We start from the raw sequence: 23,966 nt of genomic DNA on the forward strand, positions 1-23,966 counted from the left end.
TGAGGGCTGACAAAGGCTTGTGGAATTAAAGCCACGGGATTGTAGAGCTGGGCGGGGCCCCGGTCATCACCCAATTCTAGCCTCGCAAATTACAGATGAGACCATGAGGCGCAGAAGAGGTTAAGTGACTTGACTAAAGCCACACAGATAACTGAGGATTTCCGATGTGGGGCGTCGGCTTCTAACAAAAAGGTGGAGGGATGAATCTTGCTATTTCTTTTGTACCAGAGGATGCTTCTGAGGCTTGAATGTATAGGAAAAGAATAGGGACCAGGAGAGCTGGAACAGTATCTGGCTCACAACTCAGTTTCTCTATACAGAAGTTGGCTGTATTATTCACCTTTGTTCTAGGGTTGTTGGGAGTTTCCTTAGTGACTCTGAAAGGTCCTAGGAGCTTTGGGCTTTGGGGTTGATGAGCGGATGGTCTCTTACTGGGCTGGAGAAGGGTACTGGATAAGAGTAACTTATTCTCAGTTTTTCAGCCACCGCTGAGGCCCTAAGAAGACCCTGGATTTGGAGAGTGGGAGAATTAAATACGAAATGTCCCGACTACGTGGTCAGCGTTGGGTAAACTGCAGGGAGTGAGAAGGTGGGTGGAATTCAGTCATTAAATACCTGCCAGCTCCCAGCCCTGGTAACAGTCCCAGAAAGAACTGTGGCTTCCCAGTGAAAGTATTTCCCACAGGCAGCAAGGACTGGACTCCCTGCCGTTGTCTGGGGCAGCATGGAGACAGAGTCCTCCCATCTCTATGCACTTGAGTGCATTTTAATTGCCACACTCTATCTTATCAACTCTGCCAGAAAAATAAGCATGAGTTACGCTTTGAAATGTCCAAAGTTCCCTTTCCCATTTGGGGTTTGTGGTGAAAAGCCAGATTATAGGGCTGCCTGGCGGTAATTGGGGTTCTGAATAAATGAGCTTTCAGGCACTGCCAGGGAGACCTGGACTGAACCCGACAGCGCAAGCCTGCAGCGAACCTTGGCAAAATGGGCCCTGCTGGGCTACTGCTTTTACCGGCAATCCTCCTAGCACCCGGCACCGTGATACTGCCCGAACCCAGAGCCCCATGCCCGTATATCCATCTTCTCAACTAGTTTCTCCTGCCTTTACCTTGTCAACAGTATCTGGAGACTCAAAGGACAACTCTGTGTGATGATGCAGTGAATGGCTGGTTAGATGGCTCCTGTTTAATAACCAGAGAAATACTGCTGTGCAGTGTCTCTCCATATGCTATGGCATCTGGGCCTGGGATGTAAGGGACTCATTTTCTTCACATATCTCATTAAAGATGTAAAGCAAAATGGAGGGGTTTCAAGCTTAACGCCGGGCTGGCCTGCAGTTCACGTTTCTTACCGTCTGCTGCCATCTAGTGGCCACTTGCCTCTTTTCTGTGCTGCTGTTTTCATCATGGGGCTGGAGCCTTGACCCCTGGGAGACAGGAGTAAGACGGCTACCCAAACAACAAAATCATAATATTCTTAGATTCCTGGTTTCACACGAGGGTTGATACCCATTTTTTGATAATCCAACTGAACAACGTCGGGATGGGTCTCAGAGCGTGAGAGGACCCTTGCCCGTCTGGAGAGATGGCCTCCATTGACTTTCTCACACATTTCGGACGGTAATTATAAATCACAAAAACCTGGCACCCTGGGCAGGTCTCGCCAAAGGCCAAGGTGATTCCTGTGACCTGAGGGCGACCACAGAGTCCCACACACCATGCTGAAATCTCTCCTAAAATCTCGAGGGATCCCCGGAGTTTGGGATGGATGAAGGCCCAAAGCACAGGGGGAATTCTGCAAGGTTCTTGCAGTTGCTCGCCACCTATTTCCAAAGTACGTGTGAGGTGGAAGCTTGCTCTGGGTCAGCGGTCACAGTCCAGGAGCCGCTTTCCCAAGGCCGACCTTGTTCGACATTGACTCCATCGTCTGTGACGGCACTGGAGCGCGTGTCCAGGCCTGACACATCAGCTTGGAGCGTGGGGAGGTGCGCCTGGGATGGAAACCCTCCCTGGGACGGAAGACACGATGCAACGTGAAGGGTTGAATTCACAAGCATTGCGAATGAAGAGCAGATGGAACCCGCCCCAGCTGTAGGGTTTAGGCACGGGCTGCAGGTGCCTGTAAACCGCTGTGGGCTCCTGATACAAGAGGAAGGAGACCTACATCTGGCCTGGGGCTGAAACATGAAGAATGATGTTGTTTTTTGGTCGTCAAACCAAGCAGTAAATGTCCTTCTCGGTAAGTCTTAGCACGTGCTCATTAATTTCACTGGTTGAGTCATTCTTTCATATGTTCTCAGCTTGAGGATAGGCAGCGAAGAAGGCACATAAAGCAGTGTACCACCCAGTCTCAATTCTTACAGGTCTTACTATCTAGAGAGGGAAGGAGGTAAGAAAGAAATTACAACAGGCAAGGTAGCAGTGATTAGTTCTCCAGATGATAAAAACATCTAAAATATGAAGTAGGGATGCATTGAAGGGATGGGTCACTAGAGGTTACAATGGCTGGAGAGTGTCACGGAAGTAAATGATTTTTACTTTTACTTTTTTACACAGTTTGTGGTGCGGTGCTCTTTGGGATGTGCAGCTGCACATCTATTCTAGCTGCTGGTCAGGAGACAAAGGGAGAGAAATGGAAATCTTCCCACAGCTCCACTCACAGGACAGTAATAAATTTCTTCTCCTCCTCAATATTACTATTCATTCATTTATTCATTCAACAAACACACAGTGGCACAGGCTGGGACCACGATGGTGCTATAAGATGTTTCAGGGTGCTGTTCCCCCATAGAATCTTTGAAAAACTTGTAAAAATTGGCAGCACCATCTACCTCAAAGATGTTCCAGAAACAGTTAAAGGGTTGTAGTATCTAGGTGAGTGCTGAATCAAGAAAACCCAGCTTTTAAAAGGGTAGAAGCTCATATTGCCCTTGGCGTGGTGTGGAGTCTGTTTATACTCAAAGTGAGAGTCTCTGGCCCTGTTCCAGGAGGAGTAGGGTAACCCTTTGTGCATACTGGAGTGTGTGTATGTGGGTGCCAATCTAATCATGTGGCAGCCTGAAAGCCTGGCCTAGGAAACTTATTTTGGGCTTAGTCTCCCAGAGCTTGCCTTGCAGGCAGAAGCAGTTTGCAGACAGCTAAAGCAGTGAAAGAAACAATTAAGAGGAAGCAGCCTGGGGCAAGTGATCTCCTGCCTTAAATTCTGCAATAGAAACCTGAGAGATGGAGAAAGTCCATTTTATAAGGAGTAGAAAGGGCATTTGAATTCCTGTAACTGGAGGAATTCTTAAAGCCAAAGCAGGCACAAACTCAGGACAAGACACAGGCTCAGAAAAGACAAAGAAGACTCTTCACTTCATATTCACTTCAGGCTGATCTTGACAGGAGAGCAGGAGGGCTAAACCCTGTTGAGAACACCAGCCAGGCAGAGGCAATTTGCAAAGATTGTGAAAAGATGTTTTTTTTTTTTTGCTTTGGTGTGTTTTGATTATCTCCTGGCACTCAAAGAAATCTGCTATATTGTTAGCTGGATACAAACTTTAGAAACAAACAACCCCAGGAACTAAATTCCGCAGTTAACACTTTAGAATATTAAACGTACAATGTACAGCAAATGATTACAAGACAAAGAAATAGGAAATGATGGCTCATCCAAGGGAAAAAAAGATAAAAATCCAGAAACCATCAATGAAGAAGACCAGACTTTGGATGTATAAGAAAAAGACTTTTAAAAATGATCCTCAATATGCTCAAGGAGACAAAGGAAAATACAGAGAAATAACTAAAGTGTATTAGGCAAATAATAAATGAACAAAAAGAAAATCTCAATAAAGAAGTAGAAATTTCAAAAAGAAACCAAACAGAAATACTGGTGTTGGAGACTAGAGCAACTGAAATGAAAAGTTCCCTGGAGGGTTTCAACAGCAGATTGGAGCTGGCAAAAAAAAAAAAAAAAAAAAAATCAGTGATCTCGAAGACAATTCAAATGAAATGTTTCAGTCTGGGGAGCAGTAAGAAAAAAAATTACAAATCAAAACCACAATGAGATGAGATACAATTTCATACCCACTAGAATGGCTACTGTTCAAAAAGAAGAAGAAAAGAGTAAGTGTTGGAGAGGACATGGAAAAACAGGAACATTTGCTTATTATCGACAGGAATGTAAAATTTCCCACAGTGGAGCTGTTGTGGAAAACGGTTTTGGAATTCCTCAGAAACTTTAGTATAGAAGTATATAACCTGGCAATCCCACTTTGGGGTATATACCCCAAAGAATCGAAAGCAGGGGCTCAAACAGATGTTTGCACACCGATGTTCATAGAGACATTATTTACAATTGCCAAAAGATGGAAGTGACCCAAGTGTCCATCAGCAGGTGACTGGATAAACAAAATAGAGTGTATACATACAAAGGAATGTTTTTCATATATAAAAAGGAATGAAGTTTTGAGATATCTGACAATGTGGATGAACCTGGAAAGCATCATGCTGAGTGTAGTAAGGCAGACACAAAAGGACAAGTACTCTATGGTCTCATGGATATGAAATAATTAGAAAGCCAAATTCATAGAGTAAGAAACTAGAATACAGGTTACCAGGGATCAGGGTGTGGTGGGGGAATGGAGAAGTAAGGCTTAATTGACACAGAATTTCTGTTTGGTGTGATGGAAAAGTTTTGATAATGATGATGGCAGCATAACATTGTGAATGTAATTAGTACCAAATGAATAATGTATTTGAATATGAAAACCCACAGGACTGTACAACGCAGTGAGCCCTAAGGTAAACTATGGACTATAGTCAGCGGTACAATATAATAATATTCTTTCATCAGTTGTAATAAAGTTAGCACACTAATGCAAAGTGTTAATATAGGAAAGTCTTGGTGTGTGTGGGGAGGGGTTGGGGGTGCTAAGGGGGTATACAAGAACTCTGTATTTTCTGCAAACCTACAACTTCTCTAGTATTAAAAAACAAAAAAGCATAAGGTGACAGCAGTTACAGAAGAAAGTGGTTTCGAAGAGGGGGCATAATAAGGAACACTTCATTGTACTAGCCAATTTGGGCTTACGCAAGCCTAAATCCAAAAATGTTCCCATGTGTTCATACCGGCTTGACGCTGAACTGGGGCTTCATAGAACAGAGACAAGCGAAATCGTTGTCAGTTTTTGTTCTCCATCTTGGGTTCCTTCATTTATTAATTGCCTGTTGATTCTCTGTTGCTTTTAGGTATCTGCTCCATGTCATCCGCCACCTTCTGCCTGCTCCCGCAAGAACTAGTGAGACAGAGATGGAACCCCGAATACCCAGCTGCCTTTTCTTGCAACCCTTTTTCTTCCTTGTCCCTGTGCTGACAGGGCAGGCTCAGAGGGCTGGCCTTCCAGTGGGCAGCATTTGTCGTAGAGGACTCTTTATTGGTCATGTGGAAATAGAAAACCTGAACAGAAATAAATAAGGAAAAAGAAAAGACACCTTTGATTTAGTCTCAGTTAAAAGGAAAATAGACTTTAGGTTGCAATGGTGTTTGATATGCCTTGTGAGGATGAAATCCTAGTATGTCTGTTTGTAAAAAGCCTGTGCTGCTAAGATGAGATATTTACATTCCACATTCAGGGAGCTAGGAAGATTTTTTTGTGACTTAAACTTACATAGGTTTGGCCCCTTTTTATGTTTACTGACAAGGAGCAAGAAGCTTTGGTATTGACTCCCCAGGAATGTAACCTTTAACAGCCAAGCAATTGAAAATGGAGAGCTCAAAAAGTGTTGCATTGTTTATTTAATCCTCAGAAAGCTTGCGTGAGAAATATAATATGTACTTGAGTTATAAATAAACTCATAAACCTTTTGTTACTTTAACTGATACTTCTCTCTCTCTCTCTCTCTCTCTCTCTCTCTCTCTCTCTCTCTCTCTCTCTCTCTCTCTCGTCTTTTCTTTCGGCCAGAACAACTTTGGACATGCTGTTTCCGGCCTTGCATCCCTTCTCCTTCACCCTTCCCCCGACTCTGAGGCCTAGTTTTCTCTTCGCAGACCGTTTGAAATAGGGGCTCAAGTAGACTTATCCCAGAGCCTAGTTTCTTTGCTACTATTGGGGGGTTCATATTTGAACCAAAGACTATGAGGGTACCAGATAATTAGGACCAGATAATGTGAGCATGTCCATCAGTGCTGGGACACAGGGTACAGTAGCTGTTTGGCTTCAGCTGTGTTCTGGAGATGGACGGGGTTACCTTGGCTTTATCTGCACTGACTGGATGGGCAAACCCTTCAAACCTCATTAGCTCCTGGTCTTGGAACTAAAGGACCTAAAGATCAGAGTCTCCGTGCCTCGGTTCCCTCTCTTTTACTGACAATGTCACTGAAAAGAAGAGAACTTCAGATGATTTCATGGGGATGTGGCATCACATAAAGCCTGATGTGGATTAGCAGAAACCACAGCTCCCGAGCTTTCCACTTCTTCCTTTATCTCCTAATAGGTCTTCTCTGAGAGTAAATGTGTTTAACCCCAAAACTCCAAGCCAGGAAATGGGGAAGGGGATCCCATTTTCATCAAGCATTTACTGTATGCCTGCAACTTGCTACAAAACCAGCTCATTTAATTTTCACATCTGACCAAAGTACAGGTCATATTTCCATTTTATGGCTGAGGTCCTGAGAAGTTAAACAACTTTCCTAAAGTTTTGTAACTATTGAGTGCCACAGACAGAATTTGTAACTATGTCCTAGGTCTTGGCAATTTGGAGTATCCTATACAGCAAAGAAGAGGGGGCAGGCCACTTCCCACCCCCCACCCCCACCATCTCCTGTACCCCTCCTTTGCCTTTGTTGGGGGCTGGGGATGTGTGGAAGTGGAAGATCCTTCACTGTGTCCTGTAGCTACAGAGCCCCACTCCTAAGACCACAGGTCCTGTGCCAAGTGTCAGGAACCCAACCACTCTGGTCATCAGGTCCACATTTCAGCAGCATTTGGAACCCAGGAGCCTGGTGACCCTGGGCAGGGCTGACCATGGGGCACAGCACAGTCCTTGGGAGTCTCCCGCCACTCCGAGTGTCCTCAGAGCCAGGACCAGCCAGTACCACAGCAGTTCCTTAACTGAGTCGCCTTTCCAGGGTCCACCAGCTCTGCGAGGAGCAGAATGGGGGAGAACCAGACACCCAGGCCCACTGCTGGGCTTCACTCTCTGAAAGTCAGGGCCTGGGTGAAAAAGATCAATGCAGGAGTGAGCCCCCCCTCTCCATCCCCCACACCCCTTCTTCCTTTCACTTCCCCACAGGAGGGCAGGATGGCCCCAGCTTGTTCTATGTCAGACTTTCTCGGACTTCTCTGAAGTGGGTGTGCACCTTTCTGGGAACCCCCCAAATCCCAGTGGACCCTGAGCCCTTGGGGATTTCCACCCCATCATAGCGGAATAGTGATGAAGATGGATGAGACTCCCCGATTCCTGGCCTGACTTCACCCCAGCGGCTCCGTGTGGGCTGCTGGCCCACTGACCAGAGTCTGTTTGGTTTGGGAACAAGGCCTGAAGCCCTGACATGAAGGCAAACCCAGGCCACGGAACACAAGCCACAGACCAAGGCATCCTCAGGATAAAGCTGGGACAAGGGTGAAAAACCTCAAGCAGCAAGTGCAGTGGACTTCTGGTTACAATGGATTTAAGCTCTGTCAAGGACGAAGCAGCCCTATAGAGCCAATCAAAAGCTTGCTATAGGAGGTGAGTCAGTCACAGTCACTTCTGGCAGATTCTTGAAGGGGTTTGAAAGAAGAGGAAAAGGAGAACATTTTACTTAAAATAGCCTTTGATTGGTGAGTGTGGGAAGGTTTTCTGATGGACCTTCCAGCAAGCCTGGCAGTCTTGGCTCACCATCTACGGGCACATAACTGCAGAATTTCCAGCCTAGAGAGGGTCATATGAGCTTCCCTGTTTCCACTGAAAGAAAATCTGGTCCTTCACACTGGGGTCTGCATCTTGCATAGCCCATTCTTTGACCCCAATTTTGCCACTTCTACACTTGGGCCTAAGTGAAGACATCTCTGGGCCTTTTCTTGGTCTACAAAATAAAAGGGTTAAATTATATGGTCAGCTGGAAATCAACTCCAGGTGCCTAGAGGCAAAAATCCCCTGAGGAAGGACCACCACTCCTTCATTTTTCTGCAGTTTCCTCAGGCACCATGCTGCTTTTTGGCAATTCGGAAGTTTTTGGAAGTGAAATATAGAGGCTCAGCCTAATTTGAATTTCCCTATTGGAGGAGTTACTGGGTGGTTTCCTCAGTCCCAAAAGCCTCTGTGATCACCCTGGCTGATGAACAGAATTGTCACTTGGCCAGCACTCCTGGGTTCCTTTGCAGTGGTGGGGTTTGCAGTTTGCTTTTGTATTTATAGGATCAAGGAGTTAGTGATTCAGCAGAAGAGGAAGGTATCTCCTTTGTAAGAAATCTCCTTTAATAGCTATGACATCACAACCACATCAATTTATTTGGTTCCCATTTGAATTGGTTCTCTGTTTGGCACCATCTTGAGTCCATTCAATGGAAAGAAATTCTGCCCGCTTGAAGTACCCTGCTGGAATCAGTGGGGGTGATACCTATCAAAAGGCAGACAGACAGACTGACTATTATGAAAACATTGAAAGATTATTAATTAAGGAAGTATGCTTATCACTGGGAATGTGAACAAGCACCAGTGGGTGGATGAGCAAGGAATTAAACCTGGAGTGACAAGCCTGCTCCAGAATCCGAGCTAACGGCGGCTCAGGAAGTTCTGCTGAGTGTCCTTGGCCAGCACCATCAGCGGCTGTGGGAATGGAGAAAGGAGGAACAGAGTCTTTCATAGGGAATTACTAGCAAAAATCTTATTTTCACTTTCCTTTTTCATATCACAATTTTATAGAAGAGAAAGCTGAGGCTTGGGTTGCTTGGGTAGCTTGTCCAAGGTTATGCAATTTATGTATAGTGGAGTCGAACCAAATCTTCGTGCCAAATTTTAAACAGAATCAGATTCATGATGAGTTCACCCTGAGGCTCTGCTTTTGGTCTGGACACTGGAGAGCGTGAGCCGGATGTAACCCTCCATCTTGTTGCTCATCTCAAAGGTCAAACTGTCCCCCAAGCTCATTTCCATCAATAATATGCCAAAGATCTGTCATGCATTAGTTTACCCAAAGTGATCTTGAATCTATTTATATTTTTGTGCCCCTTTTAGCATTACCAACTTCATAAATTAAACATGTGTTATATAAAGTAAGTCTTCCTTTTATTGGTATGTTGAGTTTAACCTAAACTTCTTAGTCTGACTTCCAGCAACACTAGAGCATTAAAAGATGATAAAGGGCGGGCCACGGTGGCTCAGCAGGTAAGAATGCTTGCCTGCCATCCCCAAGGACCCGGGTTTGATTCCTGGTGCCTGCCCATGTAAAAAAAAAGATGATAAAGGTCCTGTGTCCTGCTCCTCCAAGTAATAAATTTGGATTTTAACCTGACCCCTAAATGGCTGAACTCTAAGGGGTGACTAATGTTGGGATTTCAGACATCGCCTCATACTCGTGGGACTATAACTCATTTTGTGGAGGAATTTTTTGCGTGCATCGTCTTACCACATAAGTGGTGTACCTGTGGGTGAGGCCAGTCCTGACCTGAAATTGGGAATTCCAGAACATTTTAAGTGCAAGCCATACTCTGTCTCTGAGTTTTAAATTTTAGAGAAAACTTTTAATTAAATCAATAACACTGTCCCTCTACAGAGAAGCAGCTTCCACCATATCTCAGCCTCTGCCGTGGGCCCTGAGAGGTGAATGTCATTGTACTCAGAAGAAGAGAGCACAGTTATCTCTTGGACAAGGATTCTTTTTGGTGCAAGAAGTGTTTGCTCTTACTGAATGGATCCTCAATCCCCTTGCTGGACGTTAACCCACTTGCTCTTTGGTATATATTTCAGAAGAAGCTAGAGGCCTCTATTGGTACACTAGATGTGTTGAAAAGAGATGAAGACCCCCCTTTCTGTGCTAGCAATGACTTCAAGCCCAGTTGCTACATGTGTTCCCATCTGTCCAGGAAAATCAAAGCTGGTCTAGGGAGGTGAGAGCTTACACCCAGCTACTGAAAGAGAAAGTGACTCTAGATGGATCCTAAGCCGAACTCAGAGGCTGAGAAAAAATTGGAAGGTATCATAAACTTGGGTGAGGTGGGGTGTTCCTTTTGGGGGCACACATTAACAACTAAAGAGAATGTAGCAAAGAAAATGTGGTCTTAAGGGGGACTTGTACTCTTGAGGACCTGGGTTATTCTGAGGAAGTAGAAATTCGGAAGAGCATGTATCTATGGGAATGTGTTGCAAGAGGACAGTGTCACTAATATCTAGAGAGGAGAGAGAAAATTATGCCACCAGAGGGCATTTGTTTTGGGAATGGTGATTTTTTTGTGTAGCTTTCTTGGGCACCCCCTTTGCCAAGGTATAATGCCAAAGTATTTAGTGTTAGGTAGGGAAAGAGGTGCCTTGGACTGGGACTAAAATGTAAATATCTTGGCATTAGAGTTTAAGCTTGTATCTTGTCTTAATTTAGATAGCATCAGTTTGCCACTGATGGGCAGATCATTTCTGGGATTACTAAGAACATCCACTTTTTCAATTTCATAGACTGAGGACCAATTACTTCAGAGATACAGCCACAGCTGAGGGAACTGATGCTGATGAATTGGAAAAAGACCAAGTAAAATTTGCGAATCCCGATGAAGCTAACAAGTGGAGCACTCGGGGAAGGAGTACATCTGGCTGCTGCTGCTTTGTGAGCCTTTAAAGGGAGAGACATGACCAGGAAAATCAAAACAAAACAAAGCAATCAATGTTGCAAGGTGATCTGCTCCACTCCTCCTGTGAGCAAGCCCTTTTCCATGGTCTGTGGAATGTTACGGAGAGACGATACCAAAGGGTACTCCAGAGAGTCAGACATGGAAGAGGCTGAGCCAGTTTGTGGGCTTTGAGCCAATTACCTGAGTTCAAATTTTGATTCTAACCCTTATTAGCTCAGTGAATTTTGGCAATGTGCTTAATTTCTCTGAGGCTAGGTTTCATCATCTGTAAAATGGAGTAATATATTAACATTATAGGGTTAATGATAAGTTTAAAGGAGATAATGTGCATAAAATGCTTAGAAAAGTGCCATTCAGTTTATAAATCACCAATAAAGGCTGATTGTGTAATTTGTATATGTGCATGTATGCAAGTTTATGGAGGTAGAAAAGGACACTTAAATTTTTAAAGTGATATACAGATATATCCTTATTATAAAAATGAAAGCATTGCCTTTAAAACTAAAATTTCCATTCACTGTCGTTTCCTTCCTGCCATGTAATCCTCTCTTTCAGAGGTAACTTACTGAAAGGGACTTTGTCAGTATACTTACAGTCCTGTTACTGTGCAATAGTCAGGGTTTACACTGTGCAAATATTTTTATTAGCATAAACGGTTTCATACTCTGTATATTATTCCACAACTTGCCTTTTTCACTCAATAATGTATCTTAGAGATTGTTTTCTGTTGTTTTGTGTAGATACAGTTCATTATTTTTAACCGTATGGTATAGGGTGTGCTACAATTTTTAAAACCATTTATTGCTGCTGCATGTTGGGGTTTTCAGCTTTTTATGATATTAAATTGCTCAATGACTTCCTTGTACGTACTTTCTCTTACAATAAAGCTAATAGTAAGATGTGAAATTGCTGTATCATAGGGTATGCTCATTTCCAATATTGATATTTATCCATATATATTTTTATGTTGTGGTAGGAAAGATATCTCCATTTCTCTTATTTTCCTCACTACCAGGGTAAAATATCACATTAATTTTCTTTTATTGTATGCTGTACTCTATGTAGTACTTATTTTTCTTCTAACGTGAAAATTTCTTTTCATCAGAAAATAAACACATTAATATTGAAAACTTGTTGAAAAATATTTCTCATATGTGGAATATGTACATTCCTTGAATTTTTAGAGATCTTCAGGTTTTTATAAAACCTAAAAATGTGTTTTCAATAGAATGATAATCTAAAATAAACAGTTGGCTAGTATAGATTATGTGAAATTGAAGTACTGTGATTTAAAAATTAATGATCCACATCTTTAGGAGCAAATCTTGTAATATTGTGGTTCTCACCAAACAAATTGATATTTGCATAATTTCATAATGGACCAAGTGAATTACCAATTTTGTTTTTACTCCTGCCACATGGTGGCACCACGCTAGCTTGAAAGGGAATTTACAGGCCATCCTTGGTATAGTGTTCTACCTTGTGCTTTATGAGAATTTTGTAAGGGATCCTGGCTATTTTTAAGTTATTATTTTAACAATCACTTAAAGCAACTTCAAATTTTATGTCTCTTATGCTAGCATCCATTAAGAGCTGGTACCAAAGTTCATGCTGAAAAATGTGCGCCCAAATACAAAACTTTTAAACAGATGTTAGGTATACTACAGTGCCATGAAAAAAACCGAACAACTGCTTTGTCATGCTTTGCCATTCATTCAGAAAAGAGAAGTTGCTAAATATTATAGATAGTGCTGAGAAGATAAAAAGGAGCATCAAGACAAAACTGTGCTATAAAGTTGTAGGTTTATGGGATCTGTAACAGTTCCCTAATTTCCCCCCCCATGGAAATATCAGAATTGAATTATGTAAGGTCTTAATGACTATGTGTCTTTCAAAAAAATGCAATGGCTCATTTTGTGGTTTATCTGAGTGATTATTTTATGAACAAATATCACCAAAGGAATTCAGTGTCCTCCTTTGCCTTTTAAGAACATTAAAAGTGAAGGCCAAGTCATGTCACAAAATTTGAACACAGAACAGTTGTGAGAAAATGGAATCATCACAGATTAGATGCTATAGGTACATGGAACTCAGTTATGATCTGCATCCTATTCACCATTCACTTGACTATACTATATACGGCTCGTGTTTTGTATGAGCCTTTTGACTACAGTTGATTAACAATAGGTATGGTAGCAATTGTACAGTGAAGAATGCTTCATTAAAATTTAAAAATTTATTTCAGTAGCATATTATTGGTGCCTAAGAAATTGATTGGTTCCATCAGACAAATTGATTAAATAAGGAAAACCCCAAACATACTTATATTTTTCATCCCGTAGACTCAAAATTGGTGATTTAGGTTCAACAAAACATCATTTATTACATTGAACTGAAGTCAGTAATTTGGGTTTTCTTTGTTTTGAAGTGTGGTGCACATTTACTCTGTATTTTTTTTTTTTTGTAGTTGTATAAGAACAATTCGCCCATAGAGTTTATCCATCAATTATGTTTATATGTTTCCATGTGTCTAAATAACTTTATGTTAAAAGTAATCTAGTTAATACTGGGGTCTGTGAAAATTGTCCTTTAAAGGAGTTGTTGTCTGACTTAGGTTGAGAAACATTGCCACGTGGTACTGGAAACTCTGAGCTTCCCTTTGCAGAGTAGTTTCACCCCCTGCTCTTTGGCTGCACCACTGCTGCCAGAGTCACTGTGGCAGATGTGTGCAGAATTTAGGTACAGAAAGCAGGTGCTTTAAAAGCACTGTGTAACTGCTGTCACACTACTGAGGTGAAGAGGTAGGTGGCTGAGATTTCAAGCTGGGTATCACAATGTGCAAGGAGAAGAGATAAGCACCTTTACTGAAATTTCTCTCTCTCTCTTTTGACAAGATCCTGCCTGACTCATTGAAAGGCTCCAGAAATACTGTCTGCATAAAACGATTCAAAATGAAGTTCTTTACATTTGAGAATTTAGGAGCTGAAGACACTGTTCAGTCTCTTTCTGTTCAGAGAGATAGAATCTGATACAGGAACTGTGTCCTAGGTCCATCATGCCCCATAATGATCCTTATATTTTTACGATCCTCGAAATAGGAGTCTCAGTCGATCCAGGTTGGCGTTCTCACCTTTGAGAGGATTGTCCTCTGTATGCTTCCATTGCCATCTCCAGGAATCTCCCCAGGTCAAGGTCAGCTGAAGTCACAATATCACCAGTGAGTTCCCAAGCATTTTTCTACTTTTCTTTCTGCCAATTTTCATTGCTTTCTAAGATCTGGAATAAGGACAAGAGCTTTAGATTTGTGCTGGATTGTGCTGGTTAACTAGGTTAATCAGAGAACTCTATTCCCCAGAATCCCTTCTGTTTTCATTTGCTAAAGTTGGTGAAATGCAGTATACTAGAAATGCACTGGTTTTACCAATGGGGATTTATTGGCTTACGAGTTACAATTCTAAGGCTGTGAAAATGTCAAAATTAAGGCATCAACAGGAAAATACTTTCTTCCTGGAGAAAGGCTTCTGGCAATCTGGACTCCTGTCATGTGATCAGGCGTGTGGTGATGTCTGCTGGTTTTCTCTCAGGGGTTTTGTTGCTTCCAGCTTCTGGCTTCAGTGGCTTCCTCTCTTAGCCTCTGTGGGTGTGTCCTTGTCTCTCGGCTTCTCTGGGGCATTTTCCATGAGCTTCTCTGGGTTTTCTGTGTGTCCTTTATCGTCTTTTGAAGGACTCCCTATGGTACGTGGGACATTAGTGACTCCTGACATGCAATGGCAAAGCACATCCTTGACCTGAGCTTCAAGTGCCTATGGAAGGCAAAGTGCTGGCTTACCACATGGCTGTTGCCTTTGAACAATTTAGTGGAAATAAATGACATAAGGACTGTGGGATTTGTTCTTTGCTTCAAAGTGCCATGAAGAACTTGGAAAAAGAAAATAATGAACTCAGGGCATTACACTCCCAGATCAAAGTCCAAGCAAGGAACCAGACAATTTAGTTTCTGTGATAGTCTGAAAGAAAGCCTTATCTCTTGTAGTTGTAGGGACTGATATTTCTAAGAAGAAATCCAAAGTCTAATCTGATGGTTAGCTGGATTACATCGCCAATTTTATTCCAGGTCTCTTATGTTAAAATGAGAGCATTGATTGTGATACAATTGGGACCTTGAAAATTGAGATGGCTGCATGTGGGCAGATTCTAATGAAACTGAGGACCTTGAAGCCCCTAAGTTTTCTTTGCCTGCAGAGGCTTCCTTTCCTCCCATGTTTGAGGAGTTTAGTTCCTCGTCGCTTGAAGAACCTGTAATAATACCTTAACATGCAGGAGAATGCTGAGCCTCCTCAAGGGTCAGCCCAACACCTCTCATTGCTTCTAGACCTATAACCAGACTCAAGTCCTGAAAAGTCCCATCACGGCAGGACAGGATGAGGAAGTATCATATTTGCCAACAGAATCGCAAAGTTTTTGTAACTTATATCAACAGACATCCAGGGAATATATATTGGAAGGAAACTAAGTGTGCTTTATCAGGATGGAGGAAATGTAATGTTGAAAGGGTTCAAATTGATTTATACTGGTATACTAAACAGATGCTGTTCCAGATGTAGTTTCATTGCTGGAGTAAATCAACAATCTTTAACACCTGGTATGTAGCTATTGATATGGTTAAATCATTTTTTCCTCTATATACCTGTTAATAGAGACTACTAGAAGCATTTCACTTTTATCTGGAAGGACCGGCATTGCACCTTCATTGTTTCACTTGAGGGTTATATCAACTCTCTTACTTAGTTCTAATCTGTTCTACAGGGCATTGATTGTTTCTCCATTCTATAAGACATTACACTGATCCACTACATTGATGGACTAGGGGAGCATTGATTGGACTAGGGGAGTTTGAAATAGCAACTATTTTAGACACTGTGGTAAGGTACATGTATGCCAGTGGGAGAGAAATAAGAAAAATTTATGGGTCTGCTACCTTAATGAAATTTCTTGGGGTTTCATGGCCCAGGGCAAGTGGGGATATCTCTTCCAAGGTGAAGGCCAAGTCACTACATCTGACTCTCTTATCATTAAGAAAGACTTACAAATGCCTAGTATTTTAGTTTGCCAAGGCTGCTGGGGTAAATATCACTACCTGGTTGGCTTAAACAACAGTAATGTATTATCCCACACTTTTGAAGGCTAGAAACTCCAAATCAAGGTATCAGCAGGCCATGCTTTCTCTGAGGTCTGTAACATTCTGGGGTGGCTTGCTGGTACTCTCTGCCTATATCACATGCTGATCTCTTTCTTTCTGTCTCCTCCTGTTTCTTCTACTTCTATGTATAATGTGCAGAACCATCTGTCAATCAGCCCTAATTATTTTTTCTTGGACAACTGGCCATAAGAAACTTTCATGAGACCATAGGTGCTGGCTGAAAGTGATGAAGTAATGTAGCAGAATTAAGAGCTATGGTAATCCAAATCACTTGCTAATGCCATTTACACATGCCTTCAGAATGTATTCAAGCCTGATTTCATATATACCACTCCCACTGCTGTGCATGACCAACTTAATGGCTTGACTAACAGCTTGACTATATAATCAGGGGCTTGGAAGGAACATGATTGGATAATTGGTGACATAGAAACCTGGGAAAGAGATGTATGTGGAGAGATCTCTCAGAATGGTTACAGAGTGAAAATGTTTGAGTCCCATGTGAATTCTAACCAAAAACAAGTATCTTAATACCCAAATAGGTAAGATGATCTATTTTATTGACATTAATAAACCCATTTCACCAGACACCCCATTGTCCTTGTTCCCTGGGCTGAAGGACAGAGTGGCCAGGGTAAAGAGTATACATAGACTCATCAGTATGGGCTCCACTAACCAAAGCCTATCTGGCTACAGCCTATATTGGGTATTCAACCAGCGGAGAGTAGAGAGTATATCTGAACTCCTGATATGCCATTTGTGGCAGCTATAGAAACATGCCACTCAGGTCTCCTTCAGGAGCATCTGCCTTGGACAGCCTAGTGGACAGCTTCAGTTATCATACCTCTGGATCTACTTCACATTTCCAGGGATGCTCTCATCCAATGATTGATCACAGCAAGGGGCACGAGTGCCAGTCCACTTCTGAAGGATGCAGGATTTCTCTAAGGTAATTTGGCTTGTGTACTCCTCATGAACCTGGCAGAAACTATCTCTAGTGGTTTTGGAGGCACTGATACTTACCAGTGCAAGGGGGAGGCCCAGTTGCTGATTTCCCTGGTGGTAGCCTGGGAAAAGGTCCTGGCGAAGGAAATTCCTTGCAGGCACAGTTATTTAGGCATTTAAAAGATATGGGGTGAGTAATGCTTACCAGGAGAGTAGAGGTCTGGCTATTGCTAAATTGTATTAAAACCCTGAAGAGGGAAATTGGAAACTGAGAATAGTTAGTAATAGTTAAAGGCTAAGTGTGAGAGCCAAAAGACCTCTTTGATAGTTTACTGAGAGAATCCTATCTTCTACAGAGGAAGAACAGACAAAGCTGAGGAGCTGAGAGGATTTGTTAGAGTTTTAGAGCCCCAGATATGTTGAAATTCTCAACCAAGGAACATCTGTTATGCTATGGTTAGGGCCTTGGTTGGGAAAATCTGGGAACTGGAATGGCTCAGTAAAGCTGAAATGCCAATTCATAGGACATGCTTTAAGAAGATATCATACTATCCTTCTGGATTCAATATATATGTTAAATCAGAGGAATCTATATGACTTCCTGTGCCACTAGGAAGAATTTAAGGTCTGGAAAATAAGAGGTGGAAGTATGAGTGGCCTTATTTACTCTTTTTAGTTTGTTTGTTTTACTTCTATTTTTAAATTTGACCTTTATGACAGTTATGTCCCTCAGCTTCAGTTTTCTTATCTGTAAAATGAAGATAGTAGCTATCTCTTAGGATTGCTAGCAAAATGTATTATGTGCTTGGTGCATTCTGTACCAAAAAGCTTCTTTCTTGTTGTTACTGGATCATGAATTTGATGCCCATAATAGCTAATGACTTGCTCAAGATCAAAGTGATCACTAGTGATAGATTTAAAGTCTAGATCTTTGATCCTCTATTATAGCATTCTTTTTTTTAACCTGTAAATATGAGATATATAAAAGTGTCTCATGCAACCATGGGGACTTAGGAGTCCAAAATCTGCGGGGAAGCCTGCAAGCTGGTAACTCCAATGAAGGTCCTCGGTGAACTCCTTGAGTGGAAAGAGATTCTTTCCTCTGAATTCTCCTTAAAAGGATCCTGGTGATTAGATTAAATGTCACTAATTGCAGAAGACACTTCATGTAAGCAGCCATGTATGCAGCCAATGTGCCCACGATTTAAGTCCATGAAATGTCCTCACAGCAATAGATAAGCTACTGCCTGCTTGACCGGACAACTGGGCATCATCACCTGGCCAAGATGACACATGAACCTAACCATCATAGTCCAGCACTTGTCAACTTGGCAGTTATGCACATCACCATAAATCACATTTAATCTTTGAATAGAAAACAATAGCTGATGTATTTTTTTTCTCAAGTAACCTGACGTATTTTTTTTCCTCACCTGTGTGCAATAAAAAATGCACCAATTCTCTTCAGAATAGGGTGCAAATTCTTGGGTAATATTCACTCTTAAACTTGATATCATATAACTTAAATACTATAACATGAACAATATAAATTATGTCATCTGATAAAGGGGATAAAATAGGAAAACAAAAATATTTGCTTTATGTAAAAATGCACAGATACTCATTACAAAGCAAGGAAGAAATATTCACACCACTGCAGTCCTCATTTCTGTAACTGGTCATGTGGTTGTCATTCATATTTATCACTGCCTTCTTCTAGTACCCACTCCACATTCCTTTTACCCTCAGTGGGCACCTCAGATGGCCACGGTTCTTTGCCTAGCGGGGTGAACCAAACCTTCATTCCTGGTTTCTGAGTCACTGGTAGTCCTACCTGGATTGGGCTGTTGAAGTTTTCCATTAACTTTAAGCACAGGGCATGGTAATACCAAAAGACACCCTAGAAGATCGCCTTCATTCCAGGAAAACTCTTTATTTCCATTGTGTAGTTACTGACCTATTCCCCCTTGATAGTCAGGGTCAATCACCCCAGCCAGTAAAGTAATCCTTTCTTTGCCCATTTATCCAGGGCCATGAGTAGCCCAAAGGGACCAGGTGACAGTTTTAGCTCTCAGTTTAATGGAATCATTGCCATGTCTCCTGGTGGAAGTGCTCTTCCTTCTGGAAGCAAAACCTGTAGACCAGCAGAGCTCAAGGTCGCAGGGAAAGAAAGCAAAGATATCCCAGTGGATCGCTAGGGGTAATAGTGTGTGGTGCCACTCCCATTTCTATGCCTTGATTGCTAGATCCATGAATCTTGGCTATCAGAAAAACAGCACCACATATTGGATGCTGATTCAGAGCATATGCAAACTACTGGAGAACATTACCCCACCCCTGCAAGGTATTGCCACCTACTTGGCACTCTAATTGATTATTCAAAAGGCCATTCCACTGCTCAATCAATACAGCTGCTTCAAAATGATGGGGAACATGGTAAGACCAGAGAATTCCATGACTCTATGTCCATTCCCAGACTTCATTTGCTGTGAAGTAGATTCCTCGATAAGAAGCAATGCTGTGTGAGATACCATGATGGTGGACAAGACATTATATAATTCCACAAATGGTAGTCTTGGAAAGAGCACTGCATGTAGGGAAAGAAAACCCACATCCAGAGTATGTGTCTATTCTAGTTAGAACAAATCACTGCCTCTTTCATAATGGAAGTGGTCCAATGTAATCAACCTTCTACCAGGTAGCAGACAGATCACTTTGGGGAATGGGGCAGATCACCATATTGGGAGCTAAGTGTGGATCTTTGCTGCTGGTAGACTGGGCTCTCAGGAGTAGATGTAGTCAGGTTGGGCTTGGTGAGTGGAAATCCATGTTGCTGAGCCCATGCATGACCTCCATGCTTACCACCATGATCACTTTGTATTTGAGCCCATCAGGCAATGACAGGAGTTACTGGGGAAAAAGGCTGATTGGTATCCACAGAACAGGTCATCTTATCCATTTTATTATTAAAATTTTCCTCTGCTGAGGTCACATTCACATGGTGCACAAATATTTTCATGTTCTTTGCCCACTCACAAAGTTCAGTCCACATCCTCTTCCCCAGAACTCTTTGTCACCAATCTTCCAATTATGTAATTTCCAAGTCCCTGACCATCCAGCTAAGCCATTAGCAATAGCTCATGAGTTAGTATGCAAAAGCACCTCTGGCCAGTTCTCTTTCCAAGCAAATTAAAAAACCAGGATAACTGTTTGAAGTTCCACTTACTGGTAGGATTTGTCCTCACTACTCTCCTTCTGGGAGATCCCAAAAAGGTCTGCAGTGCTGCAGCTGTCCACTTTCTGGTGATATCTGCATATCATCCAGAACTATCTGTAAACAAGGCCCTAATTTACTCTTCCTCAGTCAACCAACTGTAAGGAACTCCCAAAGAGGCCATAGCTCTGGGCTTGGAAAGAGAAGTTAATGTGGCAGGAGAGGGGGTCATGGGCATTTGGGCCACTTCCTTGTGTAACTTACTTGTGCCTACAGAACCCTCTCTGGCCCTTTGCTAATTATACCATTTCCATTGTATGATGGAGTACTGCTATGCACGCCCAACTTGGTAGGTCAGACAACATCCCACTCATGGTAGGCAACTCAGGTCTTAGGAGAACTTGGTGGTGTGTGGTTAAGAGTTCAGTCTCTACTAACAGTTGTACAAAAGCTGTTTCTCAAAAGGCAAGTAGTTATCTCAGGGCATTCTTTTACAGTTTTATCTGGTGAAAGAGGTTTAATGTCTCCAGACAGAGAAGCAAGAGCTGTTTCTCCCAGGGAGGTGGTTCCATGTCTCCCAGGCACTGAAGATTTAATCTCTTCAGGTGGAGGTTGGATGGCTGACTCCTCAGGGTGGACTGGAGGGAGGGAAGCCATTTCCTCAAGACTTGGTGAAACTCAGGTAGTTCTTTCCTCATGGCAGTCTAGAAATCAGGAAGCTCTTTCTTCAGAGCAGACTGAAGGTGGGACAGCTATGCTCCCATGGCAGATCAATATAGGTTTATTGTGAAGATGTAAGAATCCAAAATCTTTAGAGCAGGCTGTGAGCTGGCAGTTCCAATGAAGGTCCTCAATAAACTCCCCAGGAGAGGCTGGGTGGCTCTGGCTTCATTTATTCTAAGTCTTGCTCCCAGTGACTTATGAGGGATTTTGTGCTTCCTGTTCCCACAACTGTGAACTCTGCAATGTTGAATTCCTAGTCCCCAGGAAAATGACAGAGAACATGAGAGTGTCCTATAGAATTAAAAGTTATAGTTGTTCCTGGTGCCTGCCCATGCAAAAAATAAATAAAAAGAAAAAAATAAAAATTATAGCTGCTATGCAACAAACCATCCCAAACTTAAGTGCATAAAATAACATTTTATTATCATATTTTAAAGATCTGTGGGTTGACTGTGCTCAGCCAGGTGGTTCTTATTTGGCATCTCCCATGTTTTTATAGTCAGATGTTGACTGGGCTAGGGTCATCTGAAAGCTCAACAGGGCATGACATTCCAGATGGCTCCTTTACTCTCATGTCTGGCACTTAGGTTGGGATGGCTGGAACAGCTTGAGGCTGACTAGGGATCTCTTTCTATTTGGCTTGCCTGAGCTTCCTCACAGCATGGTAGTATCAAAGTAGTAGAATTTCTTCATGATAACTGTCTTCTTCTAGACCAAGAATTCCAAGAGACCAAGAGAAAAATTGAAAAGCTGCTTTTAATTAAGCTTCAGAAATTATGAAACGTCATTTCTACCACATTCTTTTGGTTTCAGTCAAATCATGGAGAGAGTCTAGGTTCAAGAGGAGGATTGCACAAAAGTCTGCAGAATGAGAGGCATGGTTCATTGGAGGATTCTTTTTGGAGACTAGCTGAACTGGCACAGTTGCCTTGAATACTCCCTAAAATAGATTCTTATGCTAATAGTTGTTCTCTTCACCCAATAAATATTTATGGAGAATCTACAGTTTGTGCAGGGTCTGCACACAAATAGAAGACACACAAAGAAGGCAGTGTGCTTATCCTCAATGTTTGTACATTCTACCTTGAAATATTCATATTAACACTGAAACTAAGAGGGAGCTGGAAATCTCAGAAGTGAGAATTAATGTACTGATACTGATGGACAATGTGTATTATTGCTCTCTGAGGAGAAATAAATAGATTGGTAACGGGCTTCTGTACATAGTTGTCTCAGCTATAAAATGATGTAATACTTTCCTAGATCAAACATTTCACAACCCAATGATCTTAATCTGGTAACAAATTCATCCTTCATAAGATGTTTACCTTCAAGAATTGTTTATGAGGATACATTGAAATAAGTGTCAGAAAATACCTTGTAAACTATAAACCATGATATAAATGTAAGAGATGGTCATTACCTTTATGAAAAGAACTCATGATAAGGGTGATGTAAATATTTGTTGAACAAATGAATTAGAAAGTAAAACACATTTGTGAAACAAATTCAATATACAGTTGGCTGAACTGTTTAGTTGCTCTTTCTCAAGTTATAATATTATTGCTCACTCAGCCAGAGTATACTTGCCAATTCTTGGAGCTTTGGGCCTTAATCCTTTTGACCCAAAATTGTGGCTTGATGAGAAGAAGAAAGCAGATGAAGGGTAAATAAAGGTGTGGGAAGCAGTGTCATGTCCAGGTGATAAATGACATCATTTGTTGGTACATCATCAGATCTTTATTTTGTTTGTTGAATAATTAAAATACCTGGGCTTCTTGTTGCTTATATTCTTGCGGATAGGCAGAAAATAAATACATAAATATTTTATATAATGTTTGGTAATGATGATCACTGTGAAAAAAAAAATAAGACAGGGTAAGGGGAAAGAGGGACTGGTTGGGTTATATAGGACTGAAGGAAAGACCTCTTTGATGAGGTGGCGTTTGGACAGTGATCTTAATGATGTGGCAGAGGGAGCCATGTGGGGTAAGAATACTCCAGTACAAATATCCAGAGGTGGAAGACTCCTTCGGGCAGTCATCGAACATCTAAACTATTCTGGGGGCAAGACAGGGGGAAGTGTGGTCATTGTAGGGTGATAAAGTTGAAGAAAGTTCGGAAATGTTCAGTAAAGTTGAGAGTCTTCTGTATGTCATGTTCTACGTGATGCTTGGGAAACCAAGGTGATTAAGACATAATTCCTGCCTTTGAGGAGTACGATATCGGAGGAAATAGGCATTATAATATATTGGGGTAATTGCTATTCTGGGGATATGTACAAAGTTCAAAAGGAGCCAGAGAGAGAGGGCTTAAATTTTCCTGGAAGATCAAGGAAAGTTTCAGAGAGATGTCAGGGAACCATGAGGAAGAGGTGGTGATGAGGTTGGACATGCCAAGCATGCATGGGTAATAGTACAGTCAAAGATGAGGTAAGAGGGTGATAATCATGTTTCCTGAGTTTGGCAGTTTGGTTTACTATAGCATCAGTGCTGATAAGAGGTATGCTGGGAGATAAGGTGGGCTTGATGTCTTAGGGTACATCATGGGCTTGTGCCTTGTAAACTCTGGAGAATTTTGAGACGTGAAGTAATATAAGTAAATTTGCATTTTAAATGGAGCCAAGGGGGAGCTAGCTCAACAGTGGTGTCACTAAGAGAAGAAATTCAGAGATAGAATCTGAGTTTAGAGCAAGGAAGGGTGAAGAGATGATGTGTTTTAGATTGCCCAAAGGTTGTCTGACAGAACGATAGTCGAAAGTATAGATCTGGAGCAAAAATCAAGTTTAGAGTCAAATCATTGGCATATAGATATTAATTGCAATCACAGGTGTGGGCAGAGAAGCTCTTGGGGCCAGAACACAGCATAATTTAAGAACACTTCATATATTGTATTCTAGTGGTCTACTTACAGGCTAAACTGCCCAAGTTGATTGTGAAACCCTTGAAGGAAATGACTGCAGCTTTTTGTGCTTATATCCATAGATGGTTGCAGTGCCTTGCACATGACAGACCCTTAATATATGTATATTTGAATGAATGGATAAAATTAACTAATGAAAGATCTGCATGGTGCTTTCA

The 23,966-nt window shown here is 41.8% G+C and overlaps 1 long non-coding RNA gene across 7 annotated transcripts in view; it reads left to right on the forward strand.

The window, feature by feature from the left end:
• Positions 1-23,966, forward strand: part of LOC143655787 (uncharacterized) — an 87,484-nt gene that overhangs the window by 19,702 nt on the left and 43,816 nt on the right. For 3 of the 7 annotated variants that reach the window (XR_013162247.1, XR_013162249.1, XR_013162250.1), the window contains 2 exons: positions 475-589; positions 5,232-5,858. The exons of 1 other annotated variant lie outside the window; for it this stretch is intronic. This is a non-coding gene — a long non-coding RNA (uncharacterized LOC143655787). Of the gene's footprint in view, positions 1-474; positions 590-5,231; positions 5,859-23,966 lie in introns of those variants that run through there. 3 more of the 7 variants (XR_013162251.1, XR_013162253.1, XR_013162248.1) reach the window with 2 other exon arrangements.

The sequence above is a fragment of the Tamandua tetradactyla genome, chromosome 14 (assembly GCF_023851605.1).
Source record: "Tamandua tetradactyla isolate mTamTet1 chromosome 14, mTamTet1.pri, whole genome shotgun sequence".
NCBI lineage: Eukaryota > Metazoa > Chordata > Mammalia > Pilosa > Myrmecophagidae > Tamandua > Tamandua tetradactyla.